Below are 13,147 nucleotides of genomic sequence, written 5' to 3' on the forward strand. Positions count from 1 at the left end.
CCGAGGCTACCACAGTGATGTTCCTGTGGAGCCCTGCCCATAGGGACATATTTATTAAGACCAGCGTTTTAGATGCCAATCTTAAAAATGCCCTAGGGGTACTTTCACACTAGCGTTATTTTTTTACGGTATTGAAATCCAGTAAAGGGTCTCAATACCGGAAAAAAATGCATCAGTTTTGTCCCTTATGCATTCTGAATGGAAAGCAATGCGTTCAGTATGCATCAGGATGTCTTCCATTCTGTCCCTTGTACGGTATTTGACTGGACAAAATACCGCAGCAAGTATTTTTTCCGGCCATAATCCCGGAACAATAAAACACTTACAGGATCAGGCAATCATTTCCATAGAGATGTATTAATGCCGGATGCGGTACCAAGTGTTCCGGAAATTGCCTGATCCGGTTTTCCGGTCTGCGCATGCACCGGGATATAGGAGGCGCTGGTTTCGCTTTTGATCTTTGAAAAAATGAGATTTTTGTTAAACTTACCAGTAAAATCTTTCTCGCTCTTCATTGGGGGACATAGAAACCGTGGTATAGCTATGTCCTCTAGGAGGCGTTGACACTAGTAAAGGCTGTTAGCTCCTCCCCTGGCAGCTATACCCCCTCCAGCCTGGAGAGAGACCTTCAGTTTGTGTACAAGCAGTAGGAGAAGCAAGTAAACCAACGAAAAAATAACGTGGAACACCAACAATGCCAAGAACCCAACTAGGTTCTAACCAGCAACTGCCGCAGAACAACAATACTGGGTGGGTGTTGTGTCCCCCAATGAAGAGCGAGAAAGAGATTTTACTGGTAAGTTTGACAAAAATCTAGTTTTCTCGCCCATATTAACTGGGGGACAGAAACCGCGGGACATCCAAAACCAGTCCATGGGAAAAACCACAGACCCATGGAGCAAGCGTCTCTGCAGGCAACTAAGAAACTTCTGCCTGCAAGACCATGCGGCCCAAGGCAGCACCCGCCGATGCATAAGTATGCACCTGGCAAAATTTTGTAAATGTGTGTAAGGAGGACAGTAGCCGCCTTGCACAACTGCGTGGCCGAACCTTGAATCCTCCGAGCCCAAGAGCGCCCACCGCTCTGGTGGAGTGACCCTTGACACCGAAGGGCGGAACCCTGCCCCAGGTGCAATATGTTTCAGCAATTGCAGACGTGCAATTGCCACCCTGGAGGCTGCCAATCCCTTGGGAGGACCCTCCGGGGTGACAAAAAAGGGAGTCCGTACGCCGGAAGGAACTGGATGCTGGCAAATAAATCTCCAGAGCCCTGACAACGTCCAAATGGTGTAACTCCCTTTCCCTAGGGTGTGAAGGGGAGGGACAAGAGAGCGCCCCGACTCGGAAACCCGTCTGATGGATGTGATAGCCACAAGAAAAAACTACCTTCCAGGACAGGAGTCGGAGTGACATCTCCCGCAAGGGTTCAAGGGGAGAAGTCCGGAGCGCTGAAAGAACTAAGTTCAGATCCCAAGGCGGTAAAGGAGGACGGTACGGGGGAACCGTATGTGCCATTCCCTGAAGAAAGGTTATGGGCCCCGGGTGAGTCGGAGGACGCTGGAAAAGGATAGAAAGCACCGAACCTGACCCTTCAAGGAACCAAGGGCTAAACCAAAAACCCAGGACCGCAGTATCCACCTCTGCTAAAGGGAAGCGCTCCACGGAAACGGTAATTGGTCCACCAATGTCCCCAGAGCCGAAGAGGCTTGTGGGGAGACTGAGAAGCTGGCTGATAAACTACCGAGAAAAAAACGCCTGAATGTGGGGACTTATTCAGATTATCTGGGCTAGGGGTAGCCCGAGACTAGCTAGATCTCTCTTACACATCCCGAGGGACAAAGGAGGGTTAGGAGTACCTGACTTACATAAATATTACTCAGCCTCCTTGCTTCAAAGGATAGTGGACTGGTGCCGACACATACTGTTCAAACAGCGGGTCTCGATCGAACTGTGCTCGAGCTCTCCTCTGGCCTCCTTGCCCTGGGTAGATATGAAACTCCCTTCAGCTCTTTCTAACCACCCTACAATCGGTCCCACCATTGCACAATTTCATAAGGTCAAAGAAAATCCCTTGATCTCACCCTCTCCCTCACCGTTGTTCCCCGTTATAGGAAATCCCAGTTTCCCGGCGAGTTGTCGGGGAGGAGCGTTTTTGCAATGGCGGGTAAATGGTAGGTCCCGCGCTCCCTTTTTTTTAGAACCTCGGGCAGATGGCTTACATATGACGAGATATTGAAATTGACAGATCCCTGCCCCCTGGGATTTTGGAGATCCAGACAACTGGCACATTTTCTATCCTCTATTCCGGCTTCCGCAGGGTATGGCAGGTCACTTACCTTTTTTGAGAAAGCATGTGTTGGGTCGGGCGCATATAGACATTCCCTATCTGAGTGTTACCAGTCCTTGGTTCCTCCTCGACAGGACTACCTGCCCCCATATGTGACGAAGTGGTCTCAAGACCTGGGAGTAGACGTCCCCCCTGACCAATGGTCAAAACCATTCTGTCTTCTCTACAGGTCATCCATGGCAAGTAGGTTCCAGGAAGCGGCATATAAAATAATGTCCAGATGGTACTATGTTCCGGTCAGATTACAGAAAATGTTCCCGTCCACGTCCCCTGTTTGCTGGCGCTGTGACTCAGCCATGGGTTCAATGCTACACATTTTTTGGGAATGCCCAAAAATCAGCCCTTTTTGGCAGTCGTCAAAGCGCTGTAAAGCGCAGTCCTCAATTTTTCAGATTACGGTACCAAATACACCTGGTTTCTATTTATTATTCTTATCGGATCTGCCAATGAGTGTATTTCGTAAGTCTTGTCTGTGCTCCTTGGTGATAGCGGCTAGGTCGTGCATCCCTGCGAGGTTGAAGCTCTCTTTGCCTCCGACAATTGGCTGCTGGATCCAAAAGGTGGAGGAGATCCGGAGAATGGAGGAACTTACTTCGCAGTTACGAGCTAAGCATAAAGCTTTCCTTGATGCTTGGGCCCCGTGGTTTTCCTTCCAGGAATCCCAGGAATTTTGGAGCCTGTCGTGAGAAGCTGGGCGTTTCAATCTTTGTATTCTTCTGTGCCCCCCCCCCCCCCCCCCTCGCTCTTGTGTTCATTATCCGTCAGTTTTGTTTTGCCAGTTTCCCCATATGTTTGTTGAATGCACCTTTCAATATGTTTACGAGTGTGTCAATACATTCTTCCTGGTCATTTTCGTTTCTGGTGCAAGGATTACATATCAATCAGTATCTCCCTGCAGGGTACTTGTTTAGGCAAATCCGATCCGTTTTCAATGTGGTACTTCACCCCACACTGCAGTTACCATTATACTTTATTAGGATGACTGTAACATGATGACCTCTCATTGTAGTGCATTGTCTTTGAAGTACGCAATGTATTTTGTCTACTTTGCTGATGCACGGTTTGTTATTCGTATATACTTAAATTATTAAAGAATTTAAAAAAAAAAACGCCTGAATGAGGCATGTCCAACCGCAATCCAAGGAATCAATACATTGGATAGGTAAAAGTAGAGAAGATTATGAGAATCACCGGCGGTGAGGAGTTCCGTCAGCGACCGTGTATGGACGGTGTAGCAACGCTGCTCGACGGAAATTTCGACCAGACCAAGATGGGAGAAAACCGGAATTAGTACTCACCGGTAATTCTTTTTCCATGAGATCACCACGACGGCAACACAAGGAGATTGACCCCTGACCTCTGTAGGGGCAGGAAGCAGAGAAAGGTTTAAATACCCACCACCAACACCAGTGATTCCAAAATACAAGAGTAGAAGGGTGGTGGAAACCCCGTGATTTTATAACATCCGAATAAAACCAAAACAAGGGAAAGTATTACTCCATAACCATCCCAAAAAACAAGAAGAACATAATGGGAGGGAATTTATATGCCGTCGTGATCTCATGGAAAAAGAATTACCGGTTTTCCATAGCATCACCACGACGGCAACACAAGAAGATATACAAAATATGATCAAGGGGGGAGCCTGAAGGACTTTTTGTCCAAAAGACATGTCTGATTCTTTGAAAAGGTCTAGTCTATAGTGTTTTTAATGAAGGTATGGATACTAGACCAAGTAGCGGCTTTACAAATTTCCTCTAAGGAAACACCCGCTCTCTCCGCTTGGGAGGAAGACATCGCTCTGGTAGAGTGAGTCTTCAGATTATCTGGGCAAGAGAGATTCTGAATAGTATAGCAAGTAGTGATAGCGTTCTTAATCCATCTAGCGATTGAGTATTTGGAAATTTTCTGTCCTCTGTTTTTGCCCCCAAACTGAACAAAGAGACAGTCGGACCTCCTAATCTCTTTGGTAGAGTCTATGTAGTCCAGTATAGCTCGTCTAACGTCTAGGGAATGGAAGGATAGTTCTGTCGCCGGAAGGGTTATCGTAAAAGGAGGGGAGCGTAATTTCCTGATCTTTGTGGAATTTAGACACTACCTTTGGCATGAATTCTGGGTCTAGCCACAGGATTAATCTATTGTTTTTGACCTGTAGGTAAGGTTCCCTTGTGGATAATGCTTGTAGTTCACTAATTCTTCTGGCGGAAGTGATGGCCACTAGGAAAGCTGTCTTGAACGATTTTAGTTTCAAAGAGCATTCACTCAACGGTTCGAAGGGGGGACGTGATAATCCTGTGAGAACTATGTTTAGGTCCCAAGTAGGGATACGAGATTTTAACGTTGGACGTATTCTGGTAACCGCTCTCATAAATCTTTTGATCCATTTATGGTTCGCTAATTCAGTTTCGTAGAAGCTACTTAAAGCGGATTTTTGAACCCTGAGGGTAGCAGGTCTTAACCCCATATCGAAACCATTTTGTAAGAAATCTAGAATTGATTGTATATTAGGAGCGGATTTGTTAGGAGAGGGTGATCCTGACCAAGAACAAAATTTCTTCCAGATCTTTAAATAAATGGTGAAGGTGACTTTCTTCCTGGAGGCCTTTAGAGTAGAGATCACTGGATCCGAAAGACCCTGTGATTTCAGGATTTGGGTTTCAGGATACAAGCTGTCAAATTTAGAAAGACCGGGTCCGGATGAAGAATTGGACCTTGATGTAGAAGGTCCCTCCTCCTTGGAAGGGGCCAAGGACCTTCGATGGCCACCTTCCGAATAATGGGAAACCAGCTCTTTTTCGGCCAACAAGGTGTTATCAGTATGACATTTGCTCCGTCCTGATGGATCTTCTGTACCACTTTTGGTATTATTGGAAGTGGCGGGAAGGCATAGTACAGCCCTTGGTCCCACGTGAAAGAGAAGGCGTCTAGGATCCACGGATTGTCCCTGGGGTATAGGGAACAAAATGTTGGGACTTTTGAATTTTTCCCGAGAGGCGAACAGGTCCACTTCCGGTGTGCCCCATTTGTCTGTTTATCATCTGGAAGATTTCTTTGTTCAAGGACCATTCCGATTGGTCTATCTTTTCCCTGCTTAAGTAGTCGGCTTCTATATTCAGGGATCCTTTTAGGTGAACCGCTGAAATGGATTTTATGTTTATTTCTGCCCAACTGAATATTTCCGAGGATAGTTTTAGCAGACTCATAGATTTTGTACCTCCTTGATGGTTTAGGTATTTTATTGTCGTTGTGTTGTCTGATAGTATTTTTAAATGACGACCCCGGAGCTGTGATTCTGCAATTCTTAGTTTCCCAAACCGCTCTCAGCGCTCGGTAATTCGACGAGTGACCCCTGATTGAACTTGGCCAAGGTCCCTGGTAATACATTTTTCCGACTTTCGACCCCCAGCCCCACTGGCTTGCATCTGTGGTGATTTGGGTGTGAGGTGTCTTCTTCCAAGTTTTCCTGAATCCTTCACCACTGAAGTGAGGATTTTATCCTCTGAGGTATGGTAACCATGTGATCTAACGAGAAAACTTTTTTGTCCCATACTCTGAGTACCCACATTTGAAGAGGTCTGAAGTGAATTTGACACCATTGAACTGCTGGGATGCAGGAAGTGAGGACACCTAGAAGACTCAGAGTTTCTGATGGAATAGGTTCGTTTGGATGAAAATACCTTGATCTTCCGTTGGATGTTGGATATCTTGTCCCGAGGTAGACTGGTCAGCTGTTTTTGAGAGTCCAGGATAACTCCTAGGAACCTGATCTTAGTTGATGGTACAAGGTTTGATTTTTTTCCTGTTGACCATCCATCCCAGTCTGTCCAATGTTAATAGAAACACTTCCAGGTCTTTCTGTAGTTGGGAAGGAGAATTGTTGGTTATTAAGAAATCGTCCAGATACGGAAAGATTGTTAATCCTTTTTTCCTCAGATATGCTACAACTTCTATTATCAGTTTTGTGAACACCCGAGGTGCTGAGGATATGCCGAAAGGGAGAGAGGTAAATTTGTAGCGGAGAACAACTTTCCTGTGATCCTTTATTGCAAACTTAAGAAATTGCTGGGAATTGTGGTATATTGGGACATGGTAGTAAGCGTCGCTTAAATCCACCGTGCACGTCACTGATTCTCTTTGTAAGAGGGGAATGATTGAGTTTAATGTCTCCATACGAAACCTCTGATAAGAAATAAATCTGTTTAGGAGCTTTTAAGTTTATAATGGTTTGAAAGGAACCCTCTTTCTTTTTCACCAGAAAGAGAGTCGAATAGAAACTTATCCCTCTTTCCAATGGGGGTACCTCTGTTATTACGTGTTTGGATAATAATTCCTGAACCCCTTCCCAAATTGGACTTGGATATGCTGGAGAAGGGAGTTTTGAGACTACAAATCTTTTTGGGGGGAGGGAAAAAAAGTGAATTCTGTAGCCTGTTTTGATGATCTTTAGCGCCCATGGGTTTGAAGAGATTTCCTCCCAGAAGGGAAAAAATTCCTTCAATCTTCCCCCCACTCTGGCGTCACTGATTTTCGTTACCTTTCTGGGATGGGGCGAGGAACCCTCTTCCCCTTCCTCCCTTGGGGTAACTATAACACCCCGTTTTTCCTTTACCGCTGTAAGGACTGCTCTGATTAGTGGGGGCACGAAAGGGGTATTTCCTTTTGTAGGACTTTTCTTCTGGGAAACCTTCTTATTTTTCTAAGTATTTTATCCAACTCTGGCCCGAATATATATACTCCCCCGAGAAAGGTATAGAACAAAGTCTCGATTTAGATACCTTGTCTCCAGACCAACTTTTGACCCATAGGGCTCTCCGAGCCGCATTTAAGAGTCCTGCGTCTTTAGCCGCAAACCGAACAGACTCTGCTGAGGCATCAGCAAGAAATGCCGTGGCAGATTTTAAGAGTGGGAGCGCACTTAGGAGCTCCTCATCATCTGATGCATGATTTTCAAACTCTGAAAGCCATACAAACATGGATCTGGCTACAGAGGTAGCAGCTATGTTAGATTTCAAATTGTACATAGCTGCCTCCCAGGACCTTCGTAATAGACCATCGGCCTTCCTGTCCATAGGGTCTTTTAGTTGTGATGCGTCTTCAAAGGGTAGAGAGGTTTTTTTTGTTGACTTTCGCTACCTGAGCATCTATTTTAGGAATCATATTAAATATTTTGGCCTCCTCTTGATCAAAGAGTAGACTGCTCGGATATGCTCTGGAGATTCCTAGGCGTTTTTCGGATCAGACCATTCATCTAATATCAAACTTATAGATGTGTGTGTGTGTGTGTGTGTATATATATATGTATGTATATATATGTATGTATATATATATATATATATATATATATATATATATATAGAGCAAAAAAGTTCAGTGGCAGCACCGTCAAAGAAAAAGAAAAAAATACGGGTGCAGCTGGCCCAGCGTGGATGAAAGCCAATCCAAATAGACAGAAATAACAAAAAGGGCAGCACTCCAAAAAGTAAAAGAAGAAAAAATCTTTAATTACCCATGCGGGACAAGCGACGTTTCGGCTCAATGTGTGAGCCTTTCTCAAGCTAAGTGTACAGACAAAATACTGGGTATATATACCAGTGAGAGTGAATACAATCAATGTGCAATCCAGGTGTGTTCAATCATAACAATTGAGATAATCAAAATACAGTACATATGACATAATCGCAATGGGTCACATGATAAAAATCAGTGCATAATCATATGGTGAATAATCAATTAAAAAATTCATATAACATACAATAAAAATGTGCAAATACATAAGAATACTGCATGATTATCAATCATACAGTAAGTGGTGTCAGCTGTATATGCTGATAAAGTGCTAAGTGCTTACTGCGTGGGTCAGGCAAACGGAGGGTGAAGGAGGATTCAGGACACAGACGGCTGTCATAGAACATGCGGTTTCGGCGTGCCTGTAGTGTGACTGCGCATGTCACAATGACGTATGTAACATACTTCCGGGTTACGATGTGCTTGTGGTACCGCAAATGCGCATTGGCCTTCTGATGTCTCTTGTGCCATCTTGAATCAGGGCATATTGCCTGCAATGCCAGGGACCTCTGTTGGTAACAGCCGATGTATAACAAATAAGGTGAGGGCACATCATAGTGCTCCTATAGCCTATAATGGTGGCTGAGTGAGTGCAGAAACAGGACGCAACAAAATCAAAGCTGCAGCCCCCATCTGTGATCCCAGATCCATTGCGCACCCACACGTTAGTGTGAGGTCACACAGTATCTGCGAACAATGCCCACTCATTACCACCCCATAGGGGAGGGATCTCCTCATATACACCTCTAGTGTAAACAACAGACTGTGGTCACAGAGGCACCAAAAAGCATCTACAAGCATAAGAATGCACTGACAAAGAAAGACTATCCTTGATATACAAGGATAGTCTTTCTTTGTCAGTGCATTCTTATGCTTTTTAGAAATCTAAGGGCAGAGGAAAAGCTCCATTAGAAAGATAAAGAAACCCAATATACTCCACAAAAGGCCAGAGCCAGAAAAAAATAACATAGGATTAAATCTCCCCCACAGGGGCACTTACGGAAGGCGGCGCAGGGGCTTCTGAGTGCTCTGGTGCGGACATTCTGGAGGGATAGAGAACACACAACTCACCGCAACCAGGAACGCTAGGGGAAGGAGAGAAATTCAAATTCACTTCCGGTCCCGCCGAATATGCGCCGCCTTCGCCACTTCCGGTGATGTAATCCCGGTGCCGGAAGTGACCTAACTTATATAGCGCCCAGCTGGAACTACCGGAGCCCAGGCGGGAGACAGCAGCCCCGGGAGCAGGCCCCAGATAAGACCGGAGCGAGGCCTCCCAATCCGCTCCCTGCCCAGCATTTGTACGGGGACTGCGGGAGGGCAGGGATCCACCATGTGGAAATGGTGTTCCAGGTGCGTATTATCTTCATCTCCCCGGCGCGAGGCACACAAGGAGACCTTTCTCCACCCCTGTCCTCTGTAGGGACAGGAAACACTGGTGTTGGGAGGGGGGTATTTAAACCTTTCTCTGCTTCCTGCCCCTACAGAGGTCAGGGGTCAATCTCCTTGTGTTGCCGTCGTGGTGATGCTATGGAAAAACTCCTGCCTCGAGGAGGAAGAAGAATAGAAGGGGTGTTCCGTTCCAGGAATGAAACTCCATCAACGGTGGTGAGGCGTGACAGCACCCCCACTCCGCCTGGTGTGGTGAGTCTCATAGTCTAGCCACGGAATGTGCAGTGAAAAGGCATGACTACCATCAGACTGACATGGCAGTCATTAGTAAAGTCTTAAGAGAGGTAGTTGTAGATACTGGTAGTACACCCAGAACCAACGGGTAGGATTCACCTGTAGAAGGAGAATATGGAAAACGTCACAGCCCAACAGTCGGTCTGGAACAAGACTGGAAGGAAAAAAAAAACCACAGAAGCAATACCCTACATCAACGTAGATGAGGGGAAGTAGTAACGTAGGAGCTACCAAGGTTTGCGGAGTGGCCGTGAACCCTGAGCCAGAGAAGGAAAAGACGGAAGGAAAAACGAGCAGGGCGAAGCCCATTCCCCATCTGAGACTGGCACTACACAGAAGTAGCCATCGGATGATGGTGGCGGTGTCATAGTCCGCCTAAGAAGGAGGCCATGCCGCGTACACCACCGAATTCGGCTTTAGAAGAATCCGTCACCTGACGAAGGAGCTGTGCAGGAGGAGCCAGAGTATGTAATGGCTACTGGCGTGCCCCGCCAGCACAAACTGAGGGGGAGGCTAGAGGAATCCGGTAGAAGCCATGGTACCATACTGCCCCAGGGAAGGAGAGCTAACCTTAAACACTCCACCTGGGAAGGGCGTTGAACAGGAACAACCGCCAAAGCCAGCGTCAGGGTAGAACCCCTACCTGAGGGAATGCCCCCACTGTAGCAACTGTGAACGCTAGTAACAGCGTAAAATCCGCACCAGCGGAGGAGAACACGCTGCAAAAGCTAAACCAGAGTGCCAGCACAACCACATCAGGAATGGTGGATACAAAAAATAGAGTCAGTGTAACACTCGACTTGCTGGTACGTAATCACAATATTATGTGCCATGGTGTACGCACTACATATTGTTGAAGACACATATTGGAACAGTGGAAGACCATGGAGATGGGGGACGCTAGGACACATGTGTGACGCTGGGCAACCCCCTGAGGAGAGAGGTTGTCATATTCATGCCCCAAACCGGCACCGAAGGAAAAGAACACAATGTGGAAACAGCCACAGTATCTACTGGCGGCACCAAAATACCGCAAGAAGAAGAGTACAGGGCACCAGCGTGTATCGATACTCACTAGGCTCCACTTGTAGAAGAAGCTAAGGCATCTATAGCCGTGGCGTAGTTGAAGTGCAGCATCCAAGATGTGTACTCATTCCCCACGGTAGTGGATCACTTGTGGAAGGGGCAATGTTGCAATTATCCCACCAATGAAAGGGGGTAATGCTTACGGCAAGCACTGCCCTCAGTAGTAGTGCAAGTACTCCACCATGAAGGGTGGCAATGCATTAATGCATCTAGCAGGAACTGAATCCAAGTAGAGAGAATACGCTTCTTACGGAAAAGGCAAGGCATATGGAGAGTCCCGTATCAATACCCCACCTACGTAAGGGGGTAAGACATATAGTAAACACTGAACCAGGGATAATGCCATAGCGCCACCTATAGAAGAGGTTAATGCATACAGTAAGTACTGTCCCCAGTGGGAATACAGTTCCGCCACCTACAAAAGGGAGACGCCTACTGCCGGCAGTGAAACAGTTCTAGTGCGGTTAGACCCCAATGGAGGGAGGTAATATCCAAGGGAAGTACTGCATCCAGTAGTAGTGCAAATACTCAGCCTAAGGAAGGGGGCAATGCATACTACAAGTACTGCTGTCTACCTTGGACGCCATTTTGGAAGATCGCATCGGAATCATGGCAAAGACCGAACCACTGATCCCCCCCCTTCGGACCGAACCTCTCCAGGGAGGGAGGGTGCGTCTGAGCTTGACCCTAGGGAGGAAGGGTGGGGGTGTGGAGGTGACCGAGGAGGAATATATGCTGCTCTAGCCCGCTGTGTGCAGTCTTACCTCTCAGAATCTTGCCCATGGCAGTCGCAGGCTCGTCGGTGGGAGTTATCAACCAAACTATCCGGGGGTGGAATGGGAACTTCTAGAGGTTCACTCACCGGATTGCGCAGGCGGTGCTTTATCAACCAAACGACCCCGGAGGGTGATCGGGAAGGTCCAGAGGTCCACCATTGCATTTCGCAGGTGGAAAATATCAATCAAACGACCCCGGAGGGTGATTGGGAAGGTCCAGAGGTCCATCAGTGGATTTTGCAGGTAGTGTTTTATCAACCAAACAACCCCGGAGGGTGATTGGGAAGGTCCAGAGGTCCACCAGTGGATTGCGCAGGTAGTGCTTTATCAACCAAACGACCCCGGAAGGTGATTGGAAAGGTCCAGAGGTCCACCAGTGGATTGCGCAGGTAGTGCCATATCACCCAACGACCCCAGAGGGTGATTGGTATTCTCCACCTGCGTAATCCAATGGTGGACCTCCGGACCTTCCCAATCAAGCGACCCCGGAGGGTGGCTTGGGAACTGAGAGGTCCTCCTCTGTCCGTGCTAGGACACGGGCCCAGTCTGACACAGACAGGGCAGTCCTGCGGCGATGAGCCTGAGGGGGCAGGACCCGAATGGACTTTTTAAAAAAAATAAAACTGGGATGCCCAGCCTCAGGTGACAAGAGGCAGGAAGGGGTTAAATTAGCAGCAATAAAACCCATTGCCTTGCAGATAGACATAATCCTGTGCCAGCCTCAAGAGATGGCTGGCCAGGAAGGGTTCACTGCCTTGAGAACCGGGGGCGGGGCTCTGCAGGCTACTGGGGAGTAAGGCGGGAAGAATTTGCGCCAGACTGAAGCCCCCCTTCCTCATACCCGGGGATGAAAGTTATGGAAGCCGGGGCCTAAGTTATGGACACGGCCGACTGGAATGCACCCCTGCTCTACTGTCAGGCCGGCCGGGGCACAGAGGGGTGTGAAGTGACATTAGAATGCTCCCCCCCCGACCGTGGAGAACGCCGCGCGGGCCAGAGGAAGAAAGGAATGGGTAGGCCCAAAGTGAAACCATGGCCTAAATTTGACGGCGCCCGGACACAGTGCTGGCGTTACACTTCTGGAGCAGCGGGCTTGGCGCCCGCTCCCTAGAAGGGCAGATTATGGCGCTGGGGAGCGGGAGCCTCCTCCGCTCCCCTCCTGTAGTGATGTAAAAAAACTCAGAGCACAGCGGTGCGCTTGGCCGCCCGCTGTGCTTAACAATGCCTGCGGGAGATAAGGTCATTAACCCCCTATGTGCCCGTGTAGTGTTGGTACAGAGGGAGAGGGGAGGGAATCCACCAGAGGTCCAGGGCTAGGATAAATGAAGCCCTGTCTGGCCCAGGGGGAAGCAGGGAGCTCAGTGCTTTGCCAAATAGGGAGGGAGAGGGTTAACATACTTACCTAGTCCCGTGTACTCACCTATCTTCCTCCTCTTCTCTTCACCCTCCCTAAGTGGGCCCTTCTCCAGCAGGGTCACCTCCTCAGCAGCTGGCATCGGAGTGGCAGGAGTCTGGTATGGCGGGAGGGTCTTCTCTTTGGTGGACCTAGGTGACCCCTTGGCTGGCGAGATGCAGGGGAGCGAGGCTGCCCTGGTCCACCTTGTCTTCTTGTGGGGGGGAGGCAGCGTGGCGAACTAACGCTGGCATGCTCCCCCAGGAGAACAGGGAGGCTAGGCGACCACTGTTT

The sequence above is a fragment of the Bufo bufo genome, chromosome 9 (genome assembly GCF_905171765.1).
Source record: "Bufo bufo chromosome 9, aBufBuf1.1, whole genome shotgun sequence".
Lineage (NCBI taxonomy): Eukaryota > Metazoa > Chordata > Amphibia > Anura > Bufonidae > Bufo > Bufo bufo.